A 27,678-nucleotide genomic window follows, 5' to 3' on the forward strand; every position below is an offset into this window, starting at 1 on the left:
TCTGCATGGATTTAGCATTTTCCATCATGAGACTTTTGGAATTATCTTAGATCCTTGCATTGCTGAAAAGAGCTATTACAATCAGTCCTTACACAATGTGGCTGTTACAGAGCACAGTTCTCTCTTGGTTCTACTCACTTCACTCAGCATCAGTTCAGGTAAGTCTTTCCAGGTTTTTCTGAAGTCAGTCTGCTCATCATTTCTTATGGAAAAATAGTATTCCATTTCATTCATATATCACAACTTATTCAGCCATTCCTCAATTGATGGGCATCCCCTCCATTTCCAATTCTTGGCCACCACAAAAAGAGTTGCTAAAAATATTTTTTCTACATGTGGGTCCTTTCCCCATTTCTATAATCTCTTTGAATTAATGTCCTAGAAGTGTTAATGGTGGATCAAAGGGTATGTACATTTTTATGCCCCTTTGTCCATAGTTCCAAATTGCTCTTCAGAATGGCTGGATCAGCTCACTGCTCTACCAACAATGCATTAGTGTTCCAATTTTCCCACTTCTCCTCCAACAGTTATCATTTTCCTGTTTTGTCATATTAGCCAATCTGACAAGTATGATGTGATACCTCATAGTTGTTTTGATTTGCATTTCTCTCCTCAACAGTGATTTAGAGCATTTTTTTTCATATGACTAGAGATACTTTAATTTCTTCATCTGAAAACTGACTGTTCCTATCCTTTGACCATTGGTCAATTGGGGAATGATTTGCATTCTTACAAATTTGACTCATTTCTCTATATATTTGAGAAATAAGGCCTGTATCAGAATCACTGGTTGTAAAAAAAATGTTTCCCAGCATTCTACTTCCCTTTTAATATTGGTTGCATTGGTTTTGTTTGTTCAAACCTTTTTAATTTATTATAATCAAAATTATCCATTTTGCATTTCATAATGTGATCTCTCTTTTCTTTGGTCATAAATCCTTCCATTCTCCATAAATCTGACCAGTAAACTGTCTTCCCTCTCCCAGTTTGCTTATAGTATCAGCTTTTAGATCTCAATCATGCACACATTTTGACTTTATTTGGTATGTGTTGTAAGATATTGGTCCAGGCCTAGTTTCTGCCATACTAGTTTCCAGTTTTTCTAGCAGTTTTTGTTAGTGAGTTATTATCCAGAAGTTGGAGTCTTTGGGTTTATCACACAATAGATTACTGTGTCTTATGTACCTAACCTATTGCACTAATCTACCACTCTATTTCTTAGCCAATACCAAGTACTTTTGATGATAGCTGCTTTATGGTACAATTTAAGATCTGGTGTGGCTAAGCCATCTTCCCTTGCACTTCTTTTCATTAATTCCCTTCATATTCTGGACCTTTTGGTCTTCCAGATGGATTTTGTTATTATTTTTTCTAGCTCTATAGATAATTTTGGCAGTTTTGTTGGCATGACACTAAATGAGTAAATTAATTTAGATAGAATTGTTGTGTTTGTTATATTATCTTGGCCTGCTCATGAGAAATTGCTATATGTCCAATTATTTAGGTCTGGTGCATGCCTCTTTTAGGTGAAAAAAATTTCCTCATTTTACCTCTCCCTATCCCTTTCTTTCAGTGCATCTCTCTTTATCAACCTTTCTCAATCTATAATCTACTCATATCCCCACCCTCTGTCATGAGTGGATTTATAATAACTGAGGAAACAGGATCTATGCTATGTAATTTATTAACAAGGCATGCATAATAAACTCTATCAAAGTCCCCTCAGCAAGCACAAAGACCTCAACTGAAGATTTTTCACTAAGTTTTTATACATTAAAAGAAAACAATAAACAGGATACACAACAGGGTGTATGTTTAGGTAATCTGATTTCTTATTGGAGGAAAGATGATAGACTTTCCATATTGTGAGAACAGCTAGAGAGTAGAATTGCCCCAAATTGGGTGATTTACAGGAAAACAACAAAAATGGAACTTATTCACCAAATAGAGTCAGTTTAGTTCTCACATCTCTGCATATAGTAGACTCATGTCTTAATAATTATAAAATTTTTAGGAGTTTCAGGTTTCATCTTCCTGTATAAGAATGTCAACAGTATAATATTATCAAGTCCCTTATGATCACTTTAATATTTACTGTTTTATGCTTCTCTTGAGTTTTTGAAAGGCGCATTTCCAACTCAGCTCTGTTCTTTTCATCAATAATGCTCCTCTATTTTAATAAGTATAGCTATTTACATGTCTATAAAATCTATAAAATATGTCTACATTTTCCTCTAAAGGATCATTCTCAATTGTCCTTGGTACATTATTCTTGATTTTGAGCCTAGCTATTTTGCCTTCTAGAATATCGTATCCCAAGCTCTATGCTTCTTAAAGTGGTGGCAGCTAAATCATATGTGATATTGCATAATATTTGAATGTCTTTTTTTCTGGATGCTTGCAATATATTCTCCTGGACCTAAGAGCTCTGGAATTGGTCTTTAACATTCCTTGCAATTTCATTTGGGGATCTCTTTCAGGAAACGCTCAGTGAACTCTTTAAATTTCTACTTTACTCTTTGGATATAAGATATGAAGGCAGTTTTCCTTTATAGTTTCTTGAAATATGATGTCTAAATTCATTTTTAATCATAGCTCCCATTTAGTCCAATAATTTCTAATTTATCTCTTTTCAATCTGTTTTCCAGGACAGTTGCTTTTCTGATGAGATAGTTCAGATTTTCTCTTATTTCATTCTTTTGAGTTTCTTTTATTGTTTCTTGATGTGTCATGGAGTCATTAGTTTCCTTTCAGCCAATTCTAATTTAAAGTAATTTTTTTCAGTGAGCTTTTGTACCTATTTTTTCATTTACCCAATTCTGATTTTTGAGGAGGTATTTTCTTCAGTGAATTTTCATGCCTCTTTTATATTTAGGCCTATTCTGTTTTTTTAAAGTGATATTTTCTTCAGAATATTTTGGTGTCTTTTTTTAACCAAACTATTAATCTTCTTTTCAAAATTTTCTTACTTAACTCTCATTTCTTTTTTTCTCTGCTTTTCTCTTTTTTAATCTTTTATTTAATATTTTATTTTCCCCCAGGTACATGCAAAAACAATCTTTAACAATGATCTTCAAAATTTTGGGTTCAAAATTCTCTCCCTTCTTCCCTCCTCACCCTGCCCCTTTGAGAAGGCAAGTAATTTCATATAGCTTATACATGTAGAGTCATGCAAAACACATCCATAATGGTTATGTTGTGAAAGAAAACAGACAAGGAGAAAAAACCTTAAGAAAGATAAAGAAAGTAAAAAAAAAAGCATGTTTCATTCAGTACTCACATACCAACAGTTCTGCCAAGGTGATCTGCAATATACTGTCACGACGATTATTCCATATCTTCCACTATTGATCTTCACACAAATGTTTCCTACCAAAGTTTTTTGCTCTCAATTTCTTGACTTATATGGGGAAATTTATAATGGAACAAGAAAATCACACCACTAAATACAAACACAGGGGGTAAAAAAAATACCCTAGGAGATTTGAGTCCAAGCGTCTGTGTCCTCTCTGTATTTATGCACTATATATATTTTCTTTGAACCAATCAAGAAACAGGCATTTATTAAGCACCTGCTATGCCCCAGGCATTTTTTTTTTACACTAGGGATACAAAGACAATGAAATAACCCTTATTTTCAAGGAATGTATATGGGTGAAATATATAAAATACATACCCATCTATCTGTGTGTGTGTTTGTATGTGTGTGTGTGTGTGTGTGTGTGTGTGTGTGTGTGTGTGTGTATGCCTATAAAATAAATGTACACAGAGTAAATACAAAGAACTTTGGGAGGGAGGGCACTAGTAGTTGTGGAGATCAAAAATGGTTTCACATAAAATGTGGTGGTTGAGTTGTGTCTGGAAGACAGAGATTCTACAACATAAGAAGGGAGTACCTTCATGGTTAGGGCGAGGGCAGTACAACAAATCTCCAGAGACGTGGGGTCGAGTGACATGGATTATTACCAGAAAGATGGTATGTTTAGCTGGATTTCAAAGTGCAGAAACAATGAGGTCTGAAATATAGGTTGGGACTGGTGTGTGAATGGCTTTAAAAACCAAATAGTTCATGTTTTATCCAAGGGTCAATGAAAAGCCACTAGATTCTATTGATCAGGGGAGTGAAATGGTCATATCTCTACTTAAATAAAATAACTTTGTAATCTATGTGGAGGATGGACTGGAAAGGGGAAAGACTTGAGACTGGGAAAACAATGTGGAGGCCATAGAAACAGTCCATGCAAGAAGTAATGAGAGCTTTAAATAAGATGGTGGCTATTTCAATAGTGAGGAAGGAATAGATACAGGTGTTGTAGTATATATTGAAAAAGCAATATTTAGCAAATTACTGCATGTATGGGGTGAGTGTGAAGATTTGAGGATAACACTGTCTTGAGACTGAAAACCTTTAAAAATAAAATGATAACAACTAGCATTTCTATAGTGTTTTAAGATTTGCAAAGCACCATCCATATCTCATTTGATACTCATGAAATTCTTATGAGGAAAGTGCTATTGCTGTCTTTATCTTGACACATGAGGAAGCTGATGGTGACTCAGGTTAAAAGACTGGACCAAATTTACATAACTATTAAGTGTCTGAGATAGCAGTTGAACTCAGATCCTTCAGCTCCAAGTATAGTACTATTGTTAATGTTGCCATTTAGGTTCCCTTTAAAAAATGAGTATGTTTGGGATAAAGGAGGGTCTGTGCTTAAATATAAGATGTTCTATTTTGGTCATGTGGAGTTTGAGAGGTCAAAATGATCAGAAGTAAACACAGGTAAAGGGTTAGTTTCAAAATATCAGCAGAGAAAACCTTGCTTCTCCTTGCTTAAATACACTGACTGAGAGCAACAGTGGCTTGGGAGAGATTGACATATCCTGTCCACCCCCAAAAAACAAAACAACAAAAACATAATAAAATATTATTTATAATATTTGTATAATGTAGGAAAAGGAAGGAATAATCATAAGATGTAAGCCAGAGAAGGCCACCTTAGGAAAAATTTTATCAATGAAGCTGTAGAACTGGGTCACATTTTTTCACCAAGACAGTGTCTGTTGCAAACAGTGAACCCCACACTACTGAAACCCTGCAGGAAAGTACAAAAATAAGGAGATTCATTCATTTAGGGGATATTCTAATTCCATATTGCAACCCTTGACATTTTAGGACATTTCAGTAAAAGTAGGAACCACAAAAAAACACTTCATTGCTCGATGTTCCCCCTATGGTCCTCACTATTTTCCTGCTAGCCATTTATCTTCTAGTTTGGAGTTAATGAAACTAGTTCTTTTATCTCACATCCACTCTTGATAGACCTCCAAGAAAGTGTTATATTTATACATAATCTCTAATAATTTCACATATAGGTATACATATATTACTACATATAGCATGCTTTTATTATTGTATATATTATATATCTAATTATAAACATACATAAAGTTATGATATTTGTATAGGTGATGCTTACTTTCATAATTTTATATGTGTACACAATATATAATAATTGAAGTAATGCAAATTAAAATAATACTGAGGTTCTACCTCGCACACATCAGACAGGCAAAAATTACCAAAAAGAAAAATTATCATTGTTGGAGGGGCTATAGAAAAACAGATATACTAGTACACTACATGAAGTCATTTTGGATAATCATTTGAATTTATGGAAAGGAAATAAGCATTTGCTAAGCAGCTACTATGTTTTAGGTACTGCGCTAAATGTTTTACAAATATTGTCTCCTTCAGTCTTCACCACAGCTATGAGAAGAATGTACTATTATTATCTTCATTTAACATTTGAGGAAACTCAAATTAAATAGCAGATAAAAAATAAATAACTTGTCCAAAGTTACAGAGCTAGTAACTGTCTGAGTCCAAATTTGAAGTCAGATCTAGATGACTCTGATTCCAGAACTTTATCCTCTTTATCTTCTTAGCTACCTCTATGTCATAAAAGTCATTAAAATATGGATGCCTTTTTAAACATTAACATATTTATTAGGCCTATACACTAAAGAGACCAAAGAAAGAATAAAATGACTCAATTTTTTAAAAAAAAAATATTTCAGCCCTTTTTTAGTTACAAAACTGGAAATTTAGGAGTATCCATCAATTGAGTAATGAATAAACAGATTGTTATATATGTGAATGTAATAGAATATTATTGGGCCAAAAGAAATTACAAAATGGACTCTTTCAGAGAAACCTGATAAGGTTTTTTTTTTAATTAATAAGAAGGAAAGTAAGAAGAGGAGGAGGAAGAGGAGGAGAAAGAGGAAGAGGAGGAGGAGAAGGAAGAGGAGGAGGAAGAGAAGGAGAAAGAAACAGCAAGAATGATCAATTTATACTGATAAACAGTCTGAAAATTTGTACAACGTACCATGCATCTCCAATCTCCAGTCTTCCCCAGGGTGAGGTGAGAAGGGGAGCTGTGTTTTCACATATTTCTTCTTTAACGCAATGTATTTCTTCTTTACAGCAAAGCTGCCTTTCTTTTTTTTTTAATGCTGCCTTGCTTTTTGTAATTTTTGTAATTTCAGAATATTGAGGTGTATATGTGTTTGTGTGTGTTTGTGTGTGTGTGTGTGTGAGAGAGAGAGAGAGAGAGAGAGAGAGAGAGAGAGAGAAAGAAAGAAAGAAAGAAAGAAAGAAAGAAAGAGAGATAGTGACTGAGGCAAAGACAGAAAAAACAGAGAGAAATAGAGACAGAGACAGAGACAGGATGTGTGGTTATTCTTTCCATTTCTACTAGACAACTTTAACTTCATCTTGTCTTTAAAATGAATCACCTGTATTGCCAACTTCAATGTACTTAGCAATCTTTCTTCTGAGTTTTGTCAGTAAGCTTGGTGGTTTTCTTTATCTAAACATAACTTTTATCTCTCATTTCACTTCTGCTGTGCTGATAAGAAGAGATAAAGATGAATCACTGATAGTTTCAATGACTTCAACACACCACACACAGATAACATTCCAGAAAACTTAATGGAAGATTTGCTACAGAATTGTGAAAGGATAAATATTTTAATTAAAATAAAAATAAGAGTAGAATCTTCAAATGTTAAGCTAGTGAGTTTGACTCTGCTTCCTCACAAAATTGCCAAATTTATTATTAAATATATGCTAAACTCTAACTGGAGATTTTTGAGCATAGAAGTTGTTCTATTTTCTCCTTATATGGGTTGTCCCATATTTTATGTTCTGTTCTGGTCTTTCCAATTCTGTGGTTCTTTAAAAACTGTTTTTTAAGAGAAATTATTATTTAAACATGTCTTTCTCATGGTATCATTTTCATGTTTGTATTTTGAAATTTAATGAAGAGTTATATGTTCAGTTGCTTCTGATTAATTTTGTTTTATATTTCTAATATATTGGTATATTTTAGATATTAAATCTTTCAACAATTTTGCTTTTCCTCCCAAGTTTACGGCATTATTTATTTTTATTTGTTCATTAGCCCATTGTGTTTCTGGCAGATCTAATTACTAGAAAGTTTTATTGTGTTTGTTTTGTTTTATTTTATTTTTCTGTATAACAAGATTAAGTATGTTGGGTTTTTTTCTGTATTTCTCTGTAGTTTGCCCTCTGGATCCACAAAGAAGGAATATAATCTCTCTTTGATATGCTAGCCCTTCAAATGCTTGTTGGTTCCTTCTTTGCCTTTGTACTTTATCCCCAGAATCCAGCACAGTAACTGGCTAGCTGAATAATAGTTGCTTGTTTATTGATTGACTAATTGAAGATAACAAATATGTTCCTACTGAATCCTTACTTGCCCAACACCAAGTGTAAGGATCCTTGGTTCTTTGAATTGATCACCATAAGGCATAATTTCCATTCTATATTTCACTCTGACTGATCCCCTTTAGACATCGTGTAGCTTATTAATACTTGAATATAGGAAGGATTTCTGATTTTAACACTGCGAGGACATCTGGCTGTGGGAATTCCTTCCACGCACAAAGATTGTGAATTATCTGTGACGTGACATGTTTTAGGGAGCTGTCTAAGGCACAGAGAGATTAAATGACTTGTACAAGGTTACAGACCTAGGGTGTGTGAAGGGAAGGATTTGAACCCAGATTTTCCATTTAACCCTGTATTTCTCAGTTTCTGCTTCTGGAAAATTAGTCATGAAGAGTTAAACATTACTGAAGTGACTTAACAAGAATGATTGGGGATATGCTAATGTCACATTACTTACTAATACATTGTTGTTAATAAGAAAGTTCTATATTTTTAATTCAGTCTTTTAATTCAAAATTTTCACTGAGCCATGCACTGCTTTAGCTATTAGAAACACACATAATTATATGCTTTCAAAGTATACTATTGAGTTAATAAATTTAAATAGCAATTTAATTTGATGAAAGTTTTTTTGCATAATCATAGTTGCATCATATCTTTCAGAGGGAATATAGGAAGATGATAGTGCTGATACATGTAAATAAAAATGGAATAATATAGAGAAAAGAGTTAAAATTGGAAGAGATTATCATTAGATCTGATCAATTATCTATGAGACAGAAATCCAATTAAAATTATGATGATGTTAAAAAAGCTTGTCAACTAAATAACATAAAACTTTGTCAGTATTTCTGTCTCTTGCCAAGAGAAACCCAGCAATAACATAAATGGTATATTCAGCATCCATTTCTAATAATTATGGTGTTTACTAATTTCTATTTTTTTCTCCAAAGAAATTAACTTAAATGAAAATCTTGATACACTGTTGTTCATATTAACAGAGAACATTTACAACTGATGATTTAATTTAATTATTCTGTGAATTATTTGGAATAATCTTATTTAATTAGAAATATTTTGTGTAAAACAACCACCTTGGTCAAGGGATAGATGTTCATCCTTTAAGAATAATAAGCTAGTTTTTATCACAACTTGTATAACAATATTGCAAGTGAAGTACACTTAATAGAACCACTTTCTTCTGGTTATAGAATTATAATATTCTTATAACATATTTGATCTCTAATAGATTTCTACCCTTAGAATACCATGATTCTTTATTTGCAAATAAATCTATAATGGTCAGGAATTGTTTCCTGAAATCTTTTAATATGGTAGAAAGGTTAAAGACTCTCTCAGAAAATACTCAAATGCCTCCATAATCTCATTGATAAGGAATTTCACTCTAATGATGTGGATTTTAATTTAATGCCTGTCTAGGCATTCCCATCTTGCTCAACACCCACTCATGTCCTCCAAAATTGTCATCACAGGAGATCCACCCTATGTATTGAAGATCTTCCTTGCTTTTATCACAGCAATATGAGAATGCCAGTGGACCCTTGATATTACACCTTTCTTTTTATTAGATATTTTTAATTATTACTATTACTTTAACATTTGTTTTTAAAACTTTGAGTTCCAAATTCTTTCCCTTTCTCCCTCTCCACTCCTCCTCATTGAGAAGGCAAGCAATTCCATATAGGTTATATATGGGTAGTCATACAAAACATATCTATAATAGTCATATTGTAAAAGAAAACAGACTAAAAAAGAGAACTAAAAATAATAAAGTGAAAAAAGTGGCGACAATGTTGTGTTCAGACACCTTCAGTTCTTTCTCTGGAGATGGATAGCATTTTTTATCATAAGTCCTTCAGAGTTGTTATGGATCATTGTATTGCTGAGAATAGCTAAGTCATCCATGGCTGATCATCTTACAATATTGCCATTACTTTGTACCCAGGACATTTCCTTTTGCATTAATCCATGTAAATCTTTCAAGGTTTTTCTGAGCGCATCCTGCTCATCATTTCTTAGAGTTCAATAGTATTCTATGATAATTGCATACCACAACTTATTCCACCATTTCCTAATTGATATGGATCCCCTCAAATACTAATTCTTTATCCACAGAAAAGATCTGCTATAAATATTTTTGCATATATGTTTCAACAATTTGGCTTGCAGCTGTTGTTCCATTGAAAAACCAACACAAGCCCAACAACAAGAACGCTGCCAGCACAGATTCTTTTGATCTGCTTTACTAAGGAAAGTAATGTTAAGGGGTTAACAATCTTATTTCAATCCAACATACAAATGTCATTCACTTAGCTCAGGGCTAAAAACCAGCACCCTGAACTTCAGAGCAAATAAAAACAAATTACAAAGATACATTATAAACAGACCAAATACAATTCATAGTTACCAAGAAGGCAACAACATCTGGGTTCACAAGCTGGAGGGCTCTTACCTACAGCTGACTAGAGTCTCCACATCAACACTCCTCCAAGAGTGAGAGCCCCCAGCAAATAGCTCTGTTCTCTCTTTTTATATACTCTTTAGCCATCATCAGATATCATCTGAGCAACCAGAACTTAGGCTCCTACTATTGGCTGTGGTCTTAGCAACTCATGCCCACATAGGCTTAGCACCTAGTAATTGGGAGTTTGGGCTTGGGGCTTTGCACCTAGTAAGGCTCAAAGAGAATTAATTAATTTATCCTTCTAAAACAGTAAGAAAGTCCCCCTTAGTTACCAATGAAACATATAGGTCCTTTTCATTTTTTATCTCTTTGGGGATTCAGACATAGTAGTGGTATTGCTATATCACCATGCATAGTTTTATAGTCCCTTGGGCATAGTTCCAAATTGCTCTATAGAATGGTTTAATCAATTCACAATTCAAACAACAACACACTAATGTTTCATTTTTCCCACATCCCCTCCAACACTTGTCATTTACCTTTTCTGTCTAATAGGTATGAGATAGTAACTCAGCATTCTTTTAATGTTCATTTCTCCAATCAATAGTGAGTTAGAATTTTTTTCCACATAGCAATAGATAGCTTTAATGACTTCATCTGAAAACTGATTATAGTTTTTGATTGTTTATCATTTGGGGAATGGCTTTTATTTTTTATAAATTTGACACAGTTATCTATATGTTAGAGAAATGAGGTATTCATCAGAGAAAATTGCCTCAGAAATCACTTTTTTTTCCACAGTTATTATTGCTACCTGTATTTCCCACCATTCTATTCTCCTTAGCCTTGTTTATTCTATTCTTTCTGTCCTTTCACCCTGTCCCTCTTCAAAAGTGCTTTGCTTTGGATTACCCCTTTGCCCAATCTTCCCTCCCTTCTATCTCTCACTTCTTTTATCCCCTTCCCCTTCTATTTTTCTGTAGGGTAAGATAGATTTATATACACCATTACCCACATATGTTATTTCTCAGTTACACATAAAAATAATTTTAACATTTGTTTTTAAAATTTTAGATGCCAAATTCTCTCCCTTCCTCCTTCTCCACCTACCCTTATTGAGAAGGCAAGCAATTCAATATAGTTTGTACATGTATAATCATGCAAAACACTTGCGATCTGTCATTTTGTGAAAGACTAACTATATTTCCCTCCATCCTATCCTGCCTCCCATTTATTCTTTTCTCTCCTTTCACCAAGTCTCTCCTCAAAAGTGTTTGCTTCTGATCACTGCCTGCTCAGATCTGCTTTCCCTTCTATCATCCTCCCTGTTATGCCTTTCCCCCTACTTTTTGTGGGGTAAGATATATGTATGTTAATACCTCCTTAAGGTAATCCCAATGACAGTAAGGTTCATTCATTCCCTCTCACCTCTGCCTTCTTTCCCTCCATTGTAAAAACTTTGTCTTGCCTCTTTTATGTGAAATAATTTATCCTATTCTATCTCTCCCCTTCTCCTTCTCCTAGTATATTGCTCTCTCACCCCTTAATTTTATTTTTTTCGATAGCATTCCTTGATATTCAACTCACCCTGTTCCCTGTGTTCATATATATTCCCTCTGACTATCCTACATGTAAGAAAAGTGTTATGAGTTAAAAATATCATTTTCATGTACGAATGTAAACAGTTCAAATTTAATATGTACTTTATGATTTCTCTTTCATGTTTCCCTTTTCATGCTTCTCTTGAGTCTTGTATTTGAAAGTCAATTTTTCAATTTATTTTTCTCAAGAAAGCATTACATTCCCCTATCTCATTGAATATCAATGATTTCTTCTCATGGATTACATTTACTTTTGCTGGGTAGGTGATTCTTGGTTTGAATTCTACCTCCTTTGACCTTTGGAATATCATTTTCTAATCCCTGTAATCCCTTCATGTAGAAGCTGCTAGATCTTGTGTTATCCTCATTGTTGCTCCAACAATACTTGAATTATTTCATCCTGGCTACTTGAATATTTTCTCCTTGATCTGGGAACTCTGGAATATGGCTATCATATTTCTGGGAGTTTTCCTTTTGGGGTGCTTTTAATAGGTGATTAGTGGATACTTTCAATTTCTATTTTACTCTCAGGTTCTAGAATTTCAAGTCAGATTTCCTGGATAATTTCTTAAAACATGTTGCCTAGGCTCCTTTTCGCTTATCCTGGCTTTCAGGTAGTCCAATAATTTTTAATTTATCTCTCTTGGATATATTTTCCGGGTCAGTTGTTTTTACAATGAGATATTTCACATTGTCTCATATATTTTTCATTCTATTGGTTTTGTTATATATTTCTTGATTTGTCATATAATTATTAACTTCCATTTACTCCATTCTAATTTTTAAGGAATTCTTTTCTTCAGCAAGCTTTTGGACCTGCTTTTCCATTTGGCTAATTTTGATTTTTAAGTCATTCTTTTCTTCATTAGCTTTTTTGACCTCTTTTGCCATTTGGTCTAGTCTATTTTTCAAGGTGTCATTTTCTTCAACATTTTTTGGGTCTTCTTTAGCAAGCTGTTGACTCATTTTTCATGGTTTTCTTACATCACTCCCATTTCTCTTCCCATTTTTTCCTCCACTTCTCTTACTTGATTTTCAAAATCATTTTTGAACTCTTCCTTCAGCTGTGAACAATCCATATTTTTCTTAGAGGCTTTGAATGTAAGAGCTTTGACTTTGTTATCTTCTTCTCGGTATATGTTTTGTTCTTCCTTGTCACCAAAGTAAGTTTCTATAGTCTGAAGTTTTTTTTTTTGTTTGTTTTTCCCCATTCTTTGCTCATTTACCCAGCCAATTACTTGACTTTGTAACTCTTTGTTATGCTACGATCTGCTTCCAGTGTGGAGGTCTACTATCCCTAGCTTCAGGGATTATGTGCAGCTGTTTTCAGAAATACTTCTAGGGACCTATAAGTTTTCACTTCTTCTAAGATGGTATGATATCTAAGCATAGGTGTTTACTCCTCTCCTGGCTTGTGCTCTGGTCTGTGTACTCTTTTCTTCACTGGAACTGTGAGGAGGGTTCCCTCTTCACTGCTCCCACAAGCTCCGCTATGCCAATGTTCTTCCTTGGCCAAGGACTGTCATCCAGGAATGTGACCCAGATCCAAGTATGGGCAAAGGAACAGAGTCTTGCCTCAGTGCCAGCAAAGGGATCCCTATAACCTCCTCTTGATCAGTTGTTGGATCGCCTTACCATCTCTGGGCTGAGAGCTCTGGAAGCAGCAACTGCTACTGCCACCACCATTACCACTGCCACTGTCACCACTGGCACTACAGCTGCCATTGCCATTTCCCTGGGGTTGTGCTCACACTGGACTGTACTCCTCTCTCACCTAGGTCCTACAGCCATTTCCTATTGACCTTCAAAGTTGTCTTTAGCAATTATGGGTTAAGAATTCTGGAAACTGCCACAACTGACAGTTATTCAGTCTTCTGAGGCCTATTCAAAGTTTGGTGGTACCTGGTCTATACTGGTTGGGCCTGTGCTGGACTGTGCTCCTCTCTCATCCAGGTTTGGCAGCCCTTTCCTACTGACCTTCTAAGTTGTCTTTTGTGTTTGCTGGTTGAGAAATCTGGAAACTTCCACAGCTGCCAGTGATTCAGTAACATGAGGCCTGCTCCTAGTTTGCTGGGGACTGGTTTGTGCTGGTGGGGCCAGAGCTGAACTATTCTCCTCTCTCATCCTAGTGCAAATGACGTTTCCTGTTGAACTTATAGATGGTTTTCAGGTAGAAATTTTTTTCACTCTGTATTTTTGTGGGTTCCACTACTCTAGAATTTGTGTAGAGTCATTTTTTTCATTTATTTGGAAGGGTTTGGGGGAGAGCTCAAGAAACTCCTTGCCTTTACTCTGCCATCTTGGTCATTTTACTTTTCTTTTAAAATTATATATAGATAGATATAGATATAGATAGATAGTATTTATTTTTCCCAAATTACATATAGAAACAAATTTTAACATTCATTTTTAAAACTTTAATTTCCAAATTATCTTCCTCCCTCCCTCACCACCCCCATCTCATTCAGAAAGCAATTGATTCCATATAGGACATACATTTGTAGTCATGAAAAACATTTTCATATTTGTCATTTTGTTAAAGAAAACAGGCAAAAAAACTCAATAAAAATAAAGAAAGTAAAAAAAAAGTACTTAAATCTGAGTTCATATACCTTCAGCTCATTCTCTGTGGATGGATAATGTTTTTTCATCATAAGTCCTTCAGAGTTTTCTTGTAGCATTGCATTACAAAAAATTGCTAAGTCATTCACAGCTGATCATCTTGCAATATTGCTGTCATTTTGTACACAGTACATTTCACTTTGCATCAGCTGTGCAAGTGTTTTGAGGTTATTTTTTTTTCTGAGAGAATCCTGCTCATCATTTCTAATAGTACAATAGTATTCCATTCTAATCACAGCTTGTTCAGCCATTCCCCTATTGAAGGATATCCCATTATTTTCTAATACTTTGCCCCCAGAAAAGAGCTGTAATGAACATTCCCTATATATAGGTACTTTTCCTTTTTGTTTATTTTTTTTATCTCTTTTGGTATACACAACTAGTAATGGTATTGCTAGGTCAAAGGTTATGCATTGATTTATAGCTCTTTGGTCATAGCTCCAAAATGCTCTAGAGGATGGTTCAACCAGTTCACAACCCCAGCAACAATGCATTAATTTCTCATTTTCCCCACATTCCCTCCAACATTTGTCATTTACCTTTTCTGTCCTATTAGGCAATATAATTGGTATGAGGTAGTAACACAGAATAATTTTAATTTGCATTTCTGCAATCAATAGTGAGTTAGAGTTTTTTATTTTATTATGGCTATAGGTAAATTTAATTATTTCATCTGAAAAGATCATGTGTTTTGATTATTTATCAATTGGGGAACGGCTCTTATTTTTATAAATTTGATTCAATTCTCTATATGTTTGAGCAATGAGGCCTTTATCACAGAAACTTGCCTCAATTTTTTCATAGTTACTATTTTGAAAAATTTGATTTATTTTCAGTTTTCAACATTCTCTTCCATAAGTTCTAAATTTTCTCTCCCTCCTTCCCCCAACACTCCCCAGGATGGCAGGCAAGCTGATATGGGCTCTGCACATACATTTCTATTAAACAGATTTTCACATTAGTCATATTGCATGGAAGAATTATAACAAGTAGGGGAAACCATGAGAAAGAAAACAAAACAAAACAAAAGAGAAAAGAAAAGAGTCTGCTTCACTCTGCATTCTGACTCCAGAGTTCTTTCTCTGGATGTGGGTGGCATTTTCCATCATAAGTCTATTGGGAAAGTTTTAGGTTCTTGCATTGCTGAGAAGGGCTAAATCTATTAAAATCAGTCCTTATACACTGTGGCTGTCACTGTGTACAATGTTCTCCTGTTTCTGCTCACTTCACTCAGCATCAGTTCATATAAATCTTTCCATGTTTTCCCAAAGTACACCTGCTCATCATTTCTTATAGAACAATGGTATTCCATTGCAATCCTATACTACAATTCCCCAGTTGATGGGTATCCCCTCAATTTCCAGTTCTTGGCCACCACAAAAAGAGCTGCGATAAATATTTTTGTACATGTGGGTCCTTTTCACATTTTTATGATCTCTTTATGATGCAGCCCTAGAAACAATGCTACTGGGTCAAAGAGTATGCACATTTAATAGCCCTTTGGGCATAGCTCCAAATTACTCTCCAGAATGGTTGGATCAGCTCACAGCTCCACCAACAATGCATTAGTCTTCTCATTTTCCCACATTATCTCCAACATTTATCATTTTCCTGTTTTGTCATATTATCCAGTCTGATAGATGTAAGGTGGTACCTCAGAGATGTTCTGATTTGCATCTTTCTAATCAATAGTGATTTAGAGCATTTTTTCACGTAACTATAGGTAGCTTTAATTTCTTCCTCTGAAACTGCCTACTGATATGCCTTGACCATTAATCAATTGGGGAATGACTTGTATCCCTGTAAATTTGGCTCAGTTCTCTACATATTTTAGGAATTAGGCCTTTATCAGAGATGCTAGTTGTAAAAAATCTCTCCCAGTTTTCTGCTTCCCTCCAAATCTTGGTTGCATTAGGTTTTTTTGTACAAATACTTTTTCAATTTAATATAATCAAATTATCCATTTTGCATTTCATAATATTCTCTATCTCTTCTTTCATCATAAATTCTTCCATTCTTCATAAATCTGACAGATAAACCATTCCTTGCTCCCCTAATTTGTTTATACCTAGATCATCTACCCATTTTTACTTTTTTCTGGTATATGGTGTCAGGCATTGGTGTATGCCCAGTTTCTGCCACACTATTTTCCAGTTTTCCCAGGAGTTCTTGTCACAAAGAGAGTTTTATCCCAGAATCTGGGGTCTTCGTGGTTATCAAACAATACATTGCTATAATCATTGATGACCATGCCTTGTGTACCTAACCTATTCCACTAATCTACCCCTCTATTTCTTAAACAGTACAGACTAGTTTTAATGATAGCTGCTTTATAGTACAATTTAAGATCTGGTATGGCCAAGCCACTTTCCCTAGCATTTCTTTTCATTAGTTCCCTAGATATTCTGGACTTCTTGTTCTTCCAGATGAGTTTTGATATTTTTAAAGCTGGAAAATAACCTTTACACAAGCCTGTCTCTGACAACAGTCTCATTTCTCAAATATATAGAGAACTGAGTCAAACTTTTGAGAATACAAGTCATTTCCCAATTGATAAATGGTCAAAGGATATGAAGAGGCAGTTTTTAGATAAAGAAATCAAAGATACCTTTAGGTATATGAAAAAGTGCTCTAAATGCTTTTTGATTAAAGAAAGGCAAATTAAAACAACTCTAAGGTAGCACCTCACACCTCTCAGATTGGCTAATATGACAAGAAAAATGCTAGATGTTGGAGAAGATGTCAGAACATTGGAACACTAATGCATTGTTCATGTAGTTGTGAACTGATCCAACCATTCTGGAGAACAATTTGGAACTATGCCGAAAGGGTTATAAAACTATGCGCACTCTTTGATCTAGCAAAACCACTTCCAGGTCTGTATTCCAAAGAGATCTTAAGGAAATGAAAAGGACCATATGCAGAAAAATATTTATAGCAGCTCTTTTTTAGTTGATAAAGAATTGGAAATTGAAGGGTTGCCCATCAACTGGGTAATGGCTGAACAAGTTGCTGTATATGAATTCAATAGAATTTATTGTTCTTTAAGAACAAAGAGGAAGAGATCTGAGAAACTAAGTACAAATTTATAATGGATAAAATCTGTATAATTTCACGATTTTCATGAAAACTCAAAAATCCCAAATTAAATCAGGAAAAGTTAGATGGTGTGGATTATACAAGGATGACATTAAGAGTGATTGATCAGGAAAATGATAAGGGCACAACAGAATGGAAGTCATGATGTATATGAATAATGGTGTTATTTTGCATAAGGAAAAGATGGGAAAGTATAAAGGTCAAGGATAAAGTCAGAGAAAAGAATTTTACATTTGAAGGTCTTGCATACTTTAGGACTAAGTTCAAGAAAAATCTAGGTAGGTATAGGATTCTTATTTTAAAATATAATCACAATATTTCTTAAGGTTAGACTTTTTAAGGAACTCTACTAAAGAAACAGAATATAAATGAGCAATAAATTTTAAAGGAAATTGTTTTTATGAGAAATAGTACAAGTACTGCAAGTCAGTCTGAGTTAAATTTTGACAAAAAATGACCTTATGCAATCAAGAGAATGAATAATTTTAAAAATTTATAAGCTAAAGTATGACAGTAATTTTCTCAAGCAGTCAGGCACATTGCCCTTTTATATTACTGGGTTCCATGAATTATGAATGTTGGCTGAGTATAAAGCCTAAGGGTGACAATGGAGCTGTGGTATCTATAATGTGTTGTCGTTTTGCACTTCGACAATACCTACTGCCCTAACTAGATTTCCAACTCTTAGTACTGTCACAGGTTGCTAAGGATTTCGGTAGGAAGTACAATGAAAATACTTCTAGGGGAGCTGAAATGTTAATCACTAATAACTAGAAAGAGGTCAAAACACTTAACTGCTTGACTATTTTGAGCCATGTGAAGCTATAAGCTCAGCAACATCCCTTTTCCATAATTTACCTGAATACATATAATCAGAAACCAAAATAGAAATTGTTTTTCAAATGCACAGCTCTCAGCTGCAGGAAATATGAGTGGGAAGAACAGGTGTTTGGAGAGATTTTACACTGCTTCTGTTGCTAAGGAAACCACTTTCCTTGGTTCAGAAAGGCTGATAACCTCGACTTTTGCTGTCAAATTGGTATCAACAAAGGGTTGAAAAGATATAAACACACATACACAAATGAAGAAGGTACAGACAACTTTAAACTAAAACAAGGATAGGGTTACGTTGAGAAATATTAGATAGTGGTGTGGATGTTTATTAAGCTGCTTAATTATAAAGGAAGTTGAGTCAGCCTTAATTGAGGAGCTGGTAGAAAGATTAATCCAAATTTTAAAATAAAATCTATTAGAGTTATTGAAGACAGTATGAAAATGTGTAACATTAAAAATCTGAGTGATGATGAAGTCGACTATTCCAACTAAGTTATACTTTCAGTATGGCTTTACGTTAAGTGGAATATTAATAAAAATCTGTTCTATGAATATGTTTAATATAAACTATTTACATGTAAAGTTCTATTTTGTTTACAATTTATATACTATTTTTAATTTACATTTTAAAATTTAAACACTTTTCTGTAAACAAACTTTATGAGGTAACAGTGGTTCTTTTATATTAGATTTGAACCTATTTAAAAACCTCCAGAAAATCCTAATGCTTGTTTTTTAAGGGTAAGCCACAAGCTCATTTTAGTTGAAAGCAGACTGAATATTAGTGATTTTTTATCATCAAAGTGATTTCATAGTCTACAGCTTCCACTTGTCTTTGAAGTCTCTCAGACCTTCTTTGTGGAGGTTTCACTGAATTCTTTATAATATAGACATTTTTATTCATAATGATCTAACATATGTGCAAACTTTTCACAAGACATCCTGCATTTATTCCTCTCTTCTAATTCCTCTGATCAAATATCCACCATGTTTCAGGTTCATGGAGCTCCACTAGGTATCCTTTGCCTATAATCATTTCCACGTAAGGTTTCATCTTCTAAGCCTGGGTATTAGTGTTATCTATTATAACTGGATATCTTCCCTGATCAGTAGATTTCTTTGTTCAGCTCTGGTCCCAGTCATGGGCATTGCCAAGTTGTATAACATTGTATGTGTACCCATTTTGATGCCAAAATAACCATCAGTGCTGAAGACCATACTTCTGACCAAGCAGAACATGAGACAGTATCATTTTCTCTAAAGCGGGAGACCACTTAAAAGCATAAGTAGCCTCTTTAGCTTTTCCCCTTGAAACTGCTGGTTTATAAGCCTATATATTTTCTCCATCTAGAATAAAAAAGGGTTTTCTGAAGATTCTTCTTTTGTTTCACAGAAATCATTACTTTTTCATCCTCTTGTTCACTGTGGCCATTTCTAGAGGCCTGGATGATACTGTAACTCCCATCACAATCAGAAAATCTGTTAGGCAGATCAAATGTCAGACAATTCCAATTTGTGTTGCCACTGTTTACATTATATACATTGTTCATTTCACGTAATTTAACATCTTGATCATGGGAAACATTTGATGGTGGAAATGGGGAGGGATTAAATCTTTGAAAATTTAAATGAAGGGAAAAGGACATGAGGAATTAAAGAGAATTCTACTGGTTGCCAAATGAAGGAATTGGATTATTAAAAAAATGTAGGTTCTACTTCGTCTTTAACTGGATATTCAGTGTTCCAACCAACTGTCTCATTATTAAAGTACTGCTCATCACCAAGGGGTGAATGTATGGTATAGAATGTACAGTATCTTTCTTTTCATCATCAGATTTTAAATTGTTATTGTTAAGGCCTTGATGCTATAAACTAAATTGTTCCTGAGAGGAATTAATTTCCTGACAATTGCTTTCCAAATCTTCATTTTTACTCTCAAGCTACTGAATTTCTTTTTAAAACTGAGATAACTCATTGTCTATATCAAATTTATTTGAAGAAGGGTTCTGTTTGTTTTCAAGTCCACCAGTAACTTTTTCTGTGTGATGTTTTCTTTTATTTCATTTATTTTTCTCAGAACTATGGTAAATAGGTTCTATTAATAATTTGCTTGTGCTATATTCCCCTTCCTGTTCATTAACTGGGATAGCCACCTTGTGATTTCTTTCCAACCTAATTGCCTTAATATTTCCAGAGACAAAAGTACAGTTGTTTCTAGATACTTCACTGATGTACATGGATGCTACTGTGGGATTTGCATGCTATAGGCCTTCTGAATGAAATGATTAAATAATATCTGGCCTATTATAAGAGATTATATCCCCCTGAAGGTTTCAACAAAACTGCAGTTTCAGTCTTCTTTTCCTTAATTTTTCCATTTTCCTTGTCATCAAAGATGGATAAAGTTATCCATTTGTTCTTTGTTTTCTCTTAGTATGTGTGAAAATGGTCACCCCCATCATGGGATATAGTAAAAGCCTCTTCTATTGATTTCAGTTTTTTTATTGCATGTTTCCCTTACTAGTTTTTTTTTTTAATTTTGTTATAGTTTTTACCATATCCCAAAGACTTAGCTTAATTTTCACTATAAGACATCTGTAGGAAAGGAGAATAGGAAGCCTGGAAGTTCTAGGTTCTAGGGGCTGGCAGGGAAGGACGAGTTCTTGGGTTTCCATCCATAACTGCAGCACTTTGGCTATTATTAAAGCAATCAGACTTTTCCTGGTTCTTCCCTTTTGGGATGCTAAGACTATCAAGTCTCCCTTTTGTTTGAATGGGTGGGAAACCTTTTTGCTGTCTTTGTCTTAGAATATTTCTCACCTATTTCTCAGCATTAAGACAATCAGGAGTCATTGACTTGTATATGACTGGGGATGGCCCTCAGGGTTCTGAGTAGTATACAATTGAGGGAATCTTGAATTCGTAACCTAGATCCATTGGTTCTTCTCTGGTAATTATGAATTGTGATTTGAACCAGACAAGGTCTGTCTGTTGATGTTTGTAATTTCTGTTTGTATTTGTCTTGAAGTTCAGGGGGCTGAACTTTTCCCCCTGAACTAAGTGAATGATATTTGTATGTTGGATTAAAATGATATTGTTAATCCCTTAAATTTACTTCCCTTAGTAAAGCAGATCAAAAGAAATTGTGTTAGCAGACTTCTGTGGTCTGGTTGTTATTGCTTTTACACAGCCACAGTAGCTGCTAGCCAGATTGTTGATACAGCTCTTACAAATAAAGTTCTTAATCTAAATGACATTCATCTCTTAATGTACTATATTGCTAATAACCAAATTGTTCCAATACATTTTTGAATCAGTATTTTGCATGAAATTTTAAATGGATATGATGCAGAAATATTGAATGTGTTCTATAAAAGAAGAAAACGGGGCTACTTTTATGTAATGGTATAGTCTCAGTGAAGAAAGGTACCTAATGAGTCATTAGGTTCACCACTCTCCTTTGTTTTACAGATGAAGAAATTGAGGCCAAGAGTGATTATGTTACTTATTCAAACTTATATGGCTAGTAATTATGTGAGGTAGGAATTGAACTCTAAGTTCAGTACTGTATTCACTGAGGCCCCTTGTTGCTTCTAAGGAAATTACTAAGCATGTAGCACAATTTGAATGGAACTGGGAAGAGACCCTTCCCCCAAAATATTCCCCCATCCACTTGTTGTTCCTTGAAATTCAATCATTACAGAATTCTATCAATCCCCTGTGTGATTAAAAAGAAACCTAATGAAGTACTTATATATGCTTAAATGAGATATCATTTAAAGCAAGGTGTTATTCACATGCATCTTAATGAGAATTGGTTTATCAGAAACTTTCTAGCTGATAACTAGAAAAGAATTGACAGGAAGTTCAAGAAGACAAACAAAACAAAACAAACCCTCCCCCCACAAAAAAATTGAAATCACTGTTTGCTTCACACATAGGCCATAGGAATAATGAACATTATGTATTCTATAGCTGGCCTAAGTTTTTTCTTACAAAGACTTAAGTTTTGTTTGTTTTTCTTAAATTTTTTTTAATATAGAGAAGGATCCTTTGTAGTTAGCAAATAACAACTCTGTCCCTGTCCATATGTATATCACTTTAACTAAGTAATTTAAATTAAACTCTCTGGTATCATTTCCTCATTTATAAAAGGAGGGGATTGAACAAGAAATCTTTTAAGGTATTTCCAGACATTAAAGGAATGATCCTATAATTTTTCTTTAGTATGGAGATACTTGGGGAGGGAAAAAGGAAGAACTAGGAGAAAGGGAAAACAGATCCCAGGATGGGTTCACAGAATCAAAAAGATGTAGAGTTTGCTTTAAAAATATTAATTCAAAGGGGCAGCTAGGTGGTACAGTGAGTAGAGCACTTGCCCTGGAGTTAGGAGGACCTGAGTTCAAATCCGGCCTCATACACTTGACACACTTCCTAGCTTGTGACCTTGAGCAAGTCACTTAACAAAAATTGCCCTTCCTTCCCCTCTCAAAAATTATTAATTTATATCATCATTCATATTTTGTACACGAAAAAATGAAAGCAAATAATTTATTTCTTCAAGTTATTCAGAAATCACTGGCAGAAAATGTGCATCTTCATCACTTTAAATGCTTGTATAATGTCATTTTTGTCTTTTCTTTTTATATTCATTAAACACCTACCTTTTGACCCATTCTTGTCTCCAAGACTGAAGAAACTGATGTAGGCAGTAAAGTGACATTTCTCACTTTGCAGAATTTTCATCACATACCCATTCGTTTTAGAAATAATTACCCAATTTCTGCATAGTTAGGCAGAACTGGCACATCTGCAGATAATGGCACAATTTGATATTTATAAAGTATCAAGTTTGCTATAAATATATGTATGTTTCTAGTTTCCATGGGAATTTGGTAATCACTATAACTGTTCATTATTTATCTATTTTTGAGTGTAATCAAATAAGACTACCATTTATAGGACTGCATTAAAAAATAACTATTCAATAATTAACCCTTCAGTTTATCTACCTTCTATACAAACTTGGAAATGCCTTAGGCTGCATATGAAGTGGCACCATCAGGAGTTAAGATCACACCTGCAAATTTGAATGCCAGGGCTTGCAGAAGGTTCCCAATGAGAGGATCATCACAATTTTTCTTCGTCTAAGATTTCAGAATACAGAATGAGAAAAATGAGTTGATTCATTTTACATTACCAGCACCCCTCCTTTTCTCTGCTTAAGAAAAAAAAATCTTAGATTACCTAAGCAGGATTCAAATAGGATGTATTAGGTTTTAATATTCTTTCTTGGATAGCTAGCTATGCTTGAATGGGGGTCCATGAACTACACACACACACACATATACATACATATATATATACATACACATTTATATGTATAGCCTGCATTTAAATATGATTGATTTCTCTTGTGATCTTATGTATTTTATTTTACTCATTTACAAAAATTGCTATGTGAAGAGATTCACAAGTTTCAACAAACTGCCAAAGGGATTCATGACACATAGAAGGTTAACAATCCCAGTTTAGTAGTTGGGAAGCAATTAGAAGATTCATTCTGAATCTGTGACAACTATACCATAGTAGGTATACACACATATACATGTGCATATGTGTACATATTTATGTATATGTATCTGTGTGTATATATATGAAACTTAGAACTAAAAAGAAATGCCATTAGTTGTATATTCCAAAATTAAATTAATTCTTTAATCTAAAAACATTCAGCTCCCATGGGCTCTTTAAAAGTCACAGTTATTAAGTCATTGTATTGAAAAGTAAAGTATTAATTTTTGCAATTTGAAACCTAAAACCAGAAAAGAAAGTTTAACTCAAATAAATTAGTATTTATTAAGGGCCTACAATGTGATAGACATTATGCTTGGTGCTTTAGGGAAAAAATACAAAGAATTAAGTAATTCCTACAAATAGGAGTGACAGTAAGGATGTATACGAGTTTATAAAAATAAATATAAATAAAATTAGTGTGAAATAGTTTTAAATGTAGGTTACTAGCAGTCAAGGGGATCAGGGATATTTCCATGAAGAAGTTGTTGTTTGAGATAGGTTTTTAATGGAATATATTCAATGGGATGAGTGAGAGAAGGGAGTGCATTCCAGGCATGGGAGATAGCCAATACAAAAGCATAGGAACACAGTTATAGTGGGCCTGTCAAGTGCATGATTAATCTCAGATAAAATCCGTCTTCATGAAGGAAACCAGGGACCTTACTTCTGAGAAAGTCACAATGGCATATCATGTAAATACTTTGGAGAGGCTATGGGACATGTATGGAGATCTGAACTATGTCCAATTGACTAATCACCTGTTGAGGAGGAACCTCTTTGATTGATAGAAAAATCTACTTCCTCTTCACTTGATATAACATAAAGGCAGAATTCATGATTTCAAAGAAAACCAGAAATATGCCTGAATGGTTCAGAACTGCAGGATATAAGGAGTTATCTAAGTAGAAGGCAGAGGAATTAAAGCATTTATTCAAGCTCCAAAGTAGCAGACCCATGAACCAGTGTCCCCAATTTGATATCCTGGCCAAAAGCTTCCAGGCCAAATAAATCCACCTCACAAAAATAACCAGGGAGTTACAGAAAAAAATATTATGACAGTAAGCCAAATTATATTCATGCTCCCTGCCCCCCCAAAGCTTGTGCCCTCCAGTAAAAAGATTACCCAATGGCCTCAAGCCCTTTCTCAACACTCTGCGGTCTGCACGTGGGTTAGTCCTGCTCTCAGTAGTGCCTGCTGCTTCAGCTTCTTCTGCTGCTGCTTAAGCTTTGGCTTCTGCTGCTGCTTCTTCCACTGCTGCTGCTGCTGCTGCTTCTGCTATTTCTCCTTCTCCTGCCTCCACCACATCTCAATCTCCAAGCTGTGTTCTCCCTTTTTACACAGTCATTAGACATCATCCAATCGGCTAGAATGACATCTGAGCAACCAGAACCCAGGTGCCCGCTATTGGCTCTGGTCCCAGGAACTCCCCCCAGGACCCTGAGAGCCTCGCACCCACATCAGCCCAATACCCAGTAGCTAAGGGTTTTGGGCCTACTTGGGAGCGAAGATATAATCAGACCTCCCTTCATGGGCACCACCTGTAGCCTCACCTTTTCAAATGGGGGGGGGGGGTCTTCGTATTTACTGATTGCCTTAACCCTTCATTGACTGACTTTTTTGCTCACTTGGTGAAGAGAACAAATTCTACAGTTTTATGAGTTTAAAAGGTCCAAGGGGCTAATTGGATCCTAGTTTCAGAGTTGATATATTCCACCAACAAAACATGAATATTCCTGAGTTGTAACGGCCTCCCCCATCATCCCAAGGTTTCAAAATCCACATGTATTCAATGTTGATTCCTGGGGGATATTGAGGCAATGGAAGAGCTTCCCTTTTAAGATATTTTTTTTATCAGACCAGAACAAATAAAAGAGAATAAGATGGACTGAAGAAAGACCAATAGATAGAGTAACTAGGAGATAACTGGTATCTTTAAATCAGAACAGTTTCAAACAAGTGATGAAGTCAGAAGCTGCATTGCAAGAAAGTGATGAATGAGTGAAAGTAGAGGTAGTAGGTAGAAATGAAGATTTTTAACTAAATGTTTGGATGAGAAATGGAGGAGTTTAGTAAAGGTTTTGTTTATTTTTTTTAGGACAGGAGAGACTTAAGCCTATAGGAAGTCGATAGGGAAGAAATCAGAAGATATGGAGAGGCTGAATATTAGAGGCAGGGGAAAGCTAAGGTTTTTCTTTTCATCTATTAGAGAAAATGAGAATGAATGAGATCAAGGTAGAGAGGTTTGCTTTGGCAAGTAGTAGTGCCACCTCTTAGAGAATAGGAGAAAGGAACGAGTGAAGGGAGATGTCAAGGGGTTTTGAGATTTATTTTTTTAAAAAAGGAAGTCATGTAGAATGACCCAAATTTTCTCAGTAAATTAAGAGGCAATATCTTCTGCTGAAAGAGGTGGATGATGGAACACATGTAAGATGTACAGAGAAATTTAATACATATATATATATATATATATATATATATATATATATTTGGACAGTGAGATAGGGATTCAAATAGAGAAGAGTAAAAAAATGACTTGTAATGAGGGTCCATTAGAGTGAGATAGCATGAATTTATAATGTATCTAGCTTGAACTTTTGCTAGAAAATATAATAAAGTTTAGATAATTTGTATAATGAATTCAAATGACAAAAAATTTTACAAAGAGGATTAAAACATTCTCCTTATGTATTTAATCCCTTTGAATTGTCATAAAATATTATACCCATATTTTGTTTTCAGATATTGTAAAGAAAAAGTCAAAAAACTAAGGAGTATCATGTTACCCTACTTCTAACTTTCAGTTAATCACAAAGAGATTCTTCTGTTATTATTAGTTATTATTCTTAACAATGTCAATATATAACAAAAAAGATGAAAATTTCTCTAGAAGATTGAGAAAGGAAAGAATCAAGGAAGGGAGGAAGAAGGAAAAGAAAGAAAAAAAAGAAAGAACTTGCAAGTTGAGACAGATTTATATTTAAATGTTCTAGTTTTATCTTTCAAAAGTATATTCTTTGTCTTCACATATGAGAGGCATTAAAACCACAGAACAATTATGAACAGAAAGTAGTTGACAGTGAAAGGAATATTTCTTCTCTCTCTTAAAAATCATTTTCTTTTCCTCCCAGGCATGTGAAAGCATAGACTGATTTAGGATTCCTTTATGTTTTGTAATAATAACTGAAAGGCCATTGAAATTCATGCACATAATAACTGGTGGTAACAGAAGACATTGTGAGACCCTACTAGGTTTGTGGAATAATGAAGCTATTTCCAAATTGTTTTTTTGGGGGGAGGAAAAAAGACATTTTGAAGAACATTCCCTTCTACAAGTACTTAGGTAGAGAATTAATAGTTTTTATTTGTCTTGTCACTAGCTAAGTAAAATCAAAAGCTTGGCTTCATCACCCTCATTCCCCCAGTCTCAAACTTGAATATGCCACCAATTGAAATAACACAATGATCTTTAAGTAATGAAATGGTATAAGGGCATAATGCTAATTAATATCAGAAAATAGTTATATGTGATGAATTTAGTGCCATTAGGTGTTACTACATAAATGTTCCCTATTTACTAAAAAATGAATAGAAATTAATCCACATTCCCTGTTCTTCCCAAAACAATAACTTAGACTACTTTTATGTTTTCTGTTCACCAAAGAACAATATGCTACATTTTTTTTTGAATTCATTACTTGCCACTTGTATAACATAAAAATAGGAAATGCATAATATATTTGTTTTAGCTAACAAAATGGAA

The 27,678-nt window shown here is 34.3% G+C and overlaps 1 pseudogene; it reads right to left on the reverse strand.

The window, feature by feature from the left end:
* Nucleotides 1-19,121: 19,121 nt before the first annotated feature.
* On the reverse strand, nt 19,122-19,687 carry LOC118837711 (annotated as a pseudogene).
* Nucleotides 19,688-27,678: the final 7,991 nt, after the last annotated feature.

This window comes from Trichosurus vulpecula, chromosome 1 (genome assembly GCF_011100635.1).
Source record: "Trichosurus vulpecula isolate mTriVul1 chromosome 1, mTriVul1.pri, whole genome shotgun sequence".
NCBI classification, from domain to species: Eukaryota; Metazoa; Chordata; class Mammalia; order Diprotodontia; family Phalangeridae; genus Trichosurus; species Trichosurus vulpecula.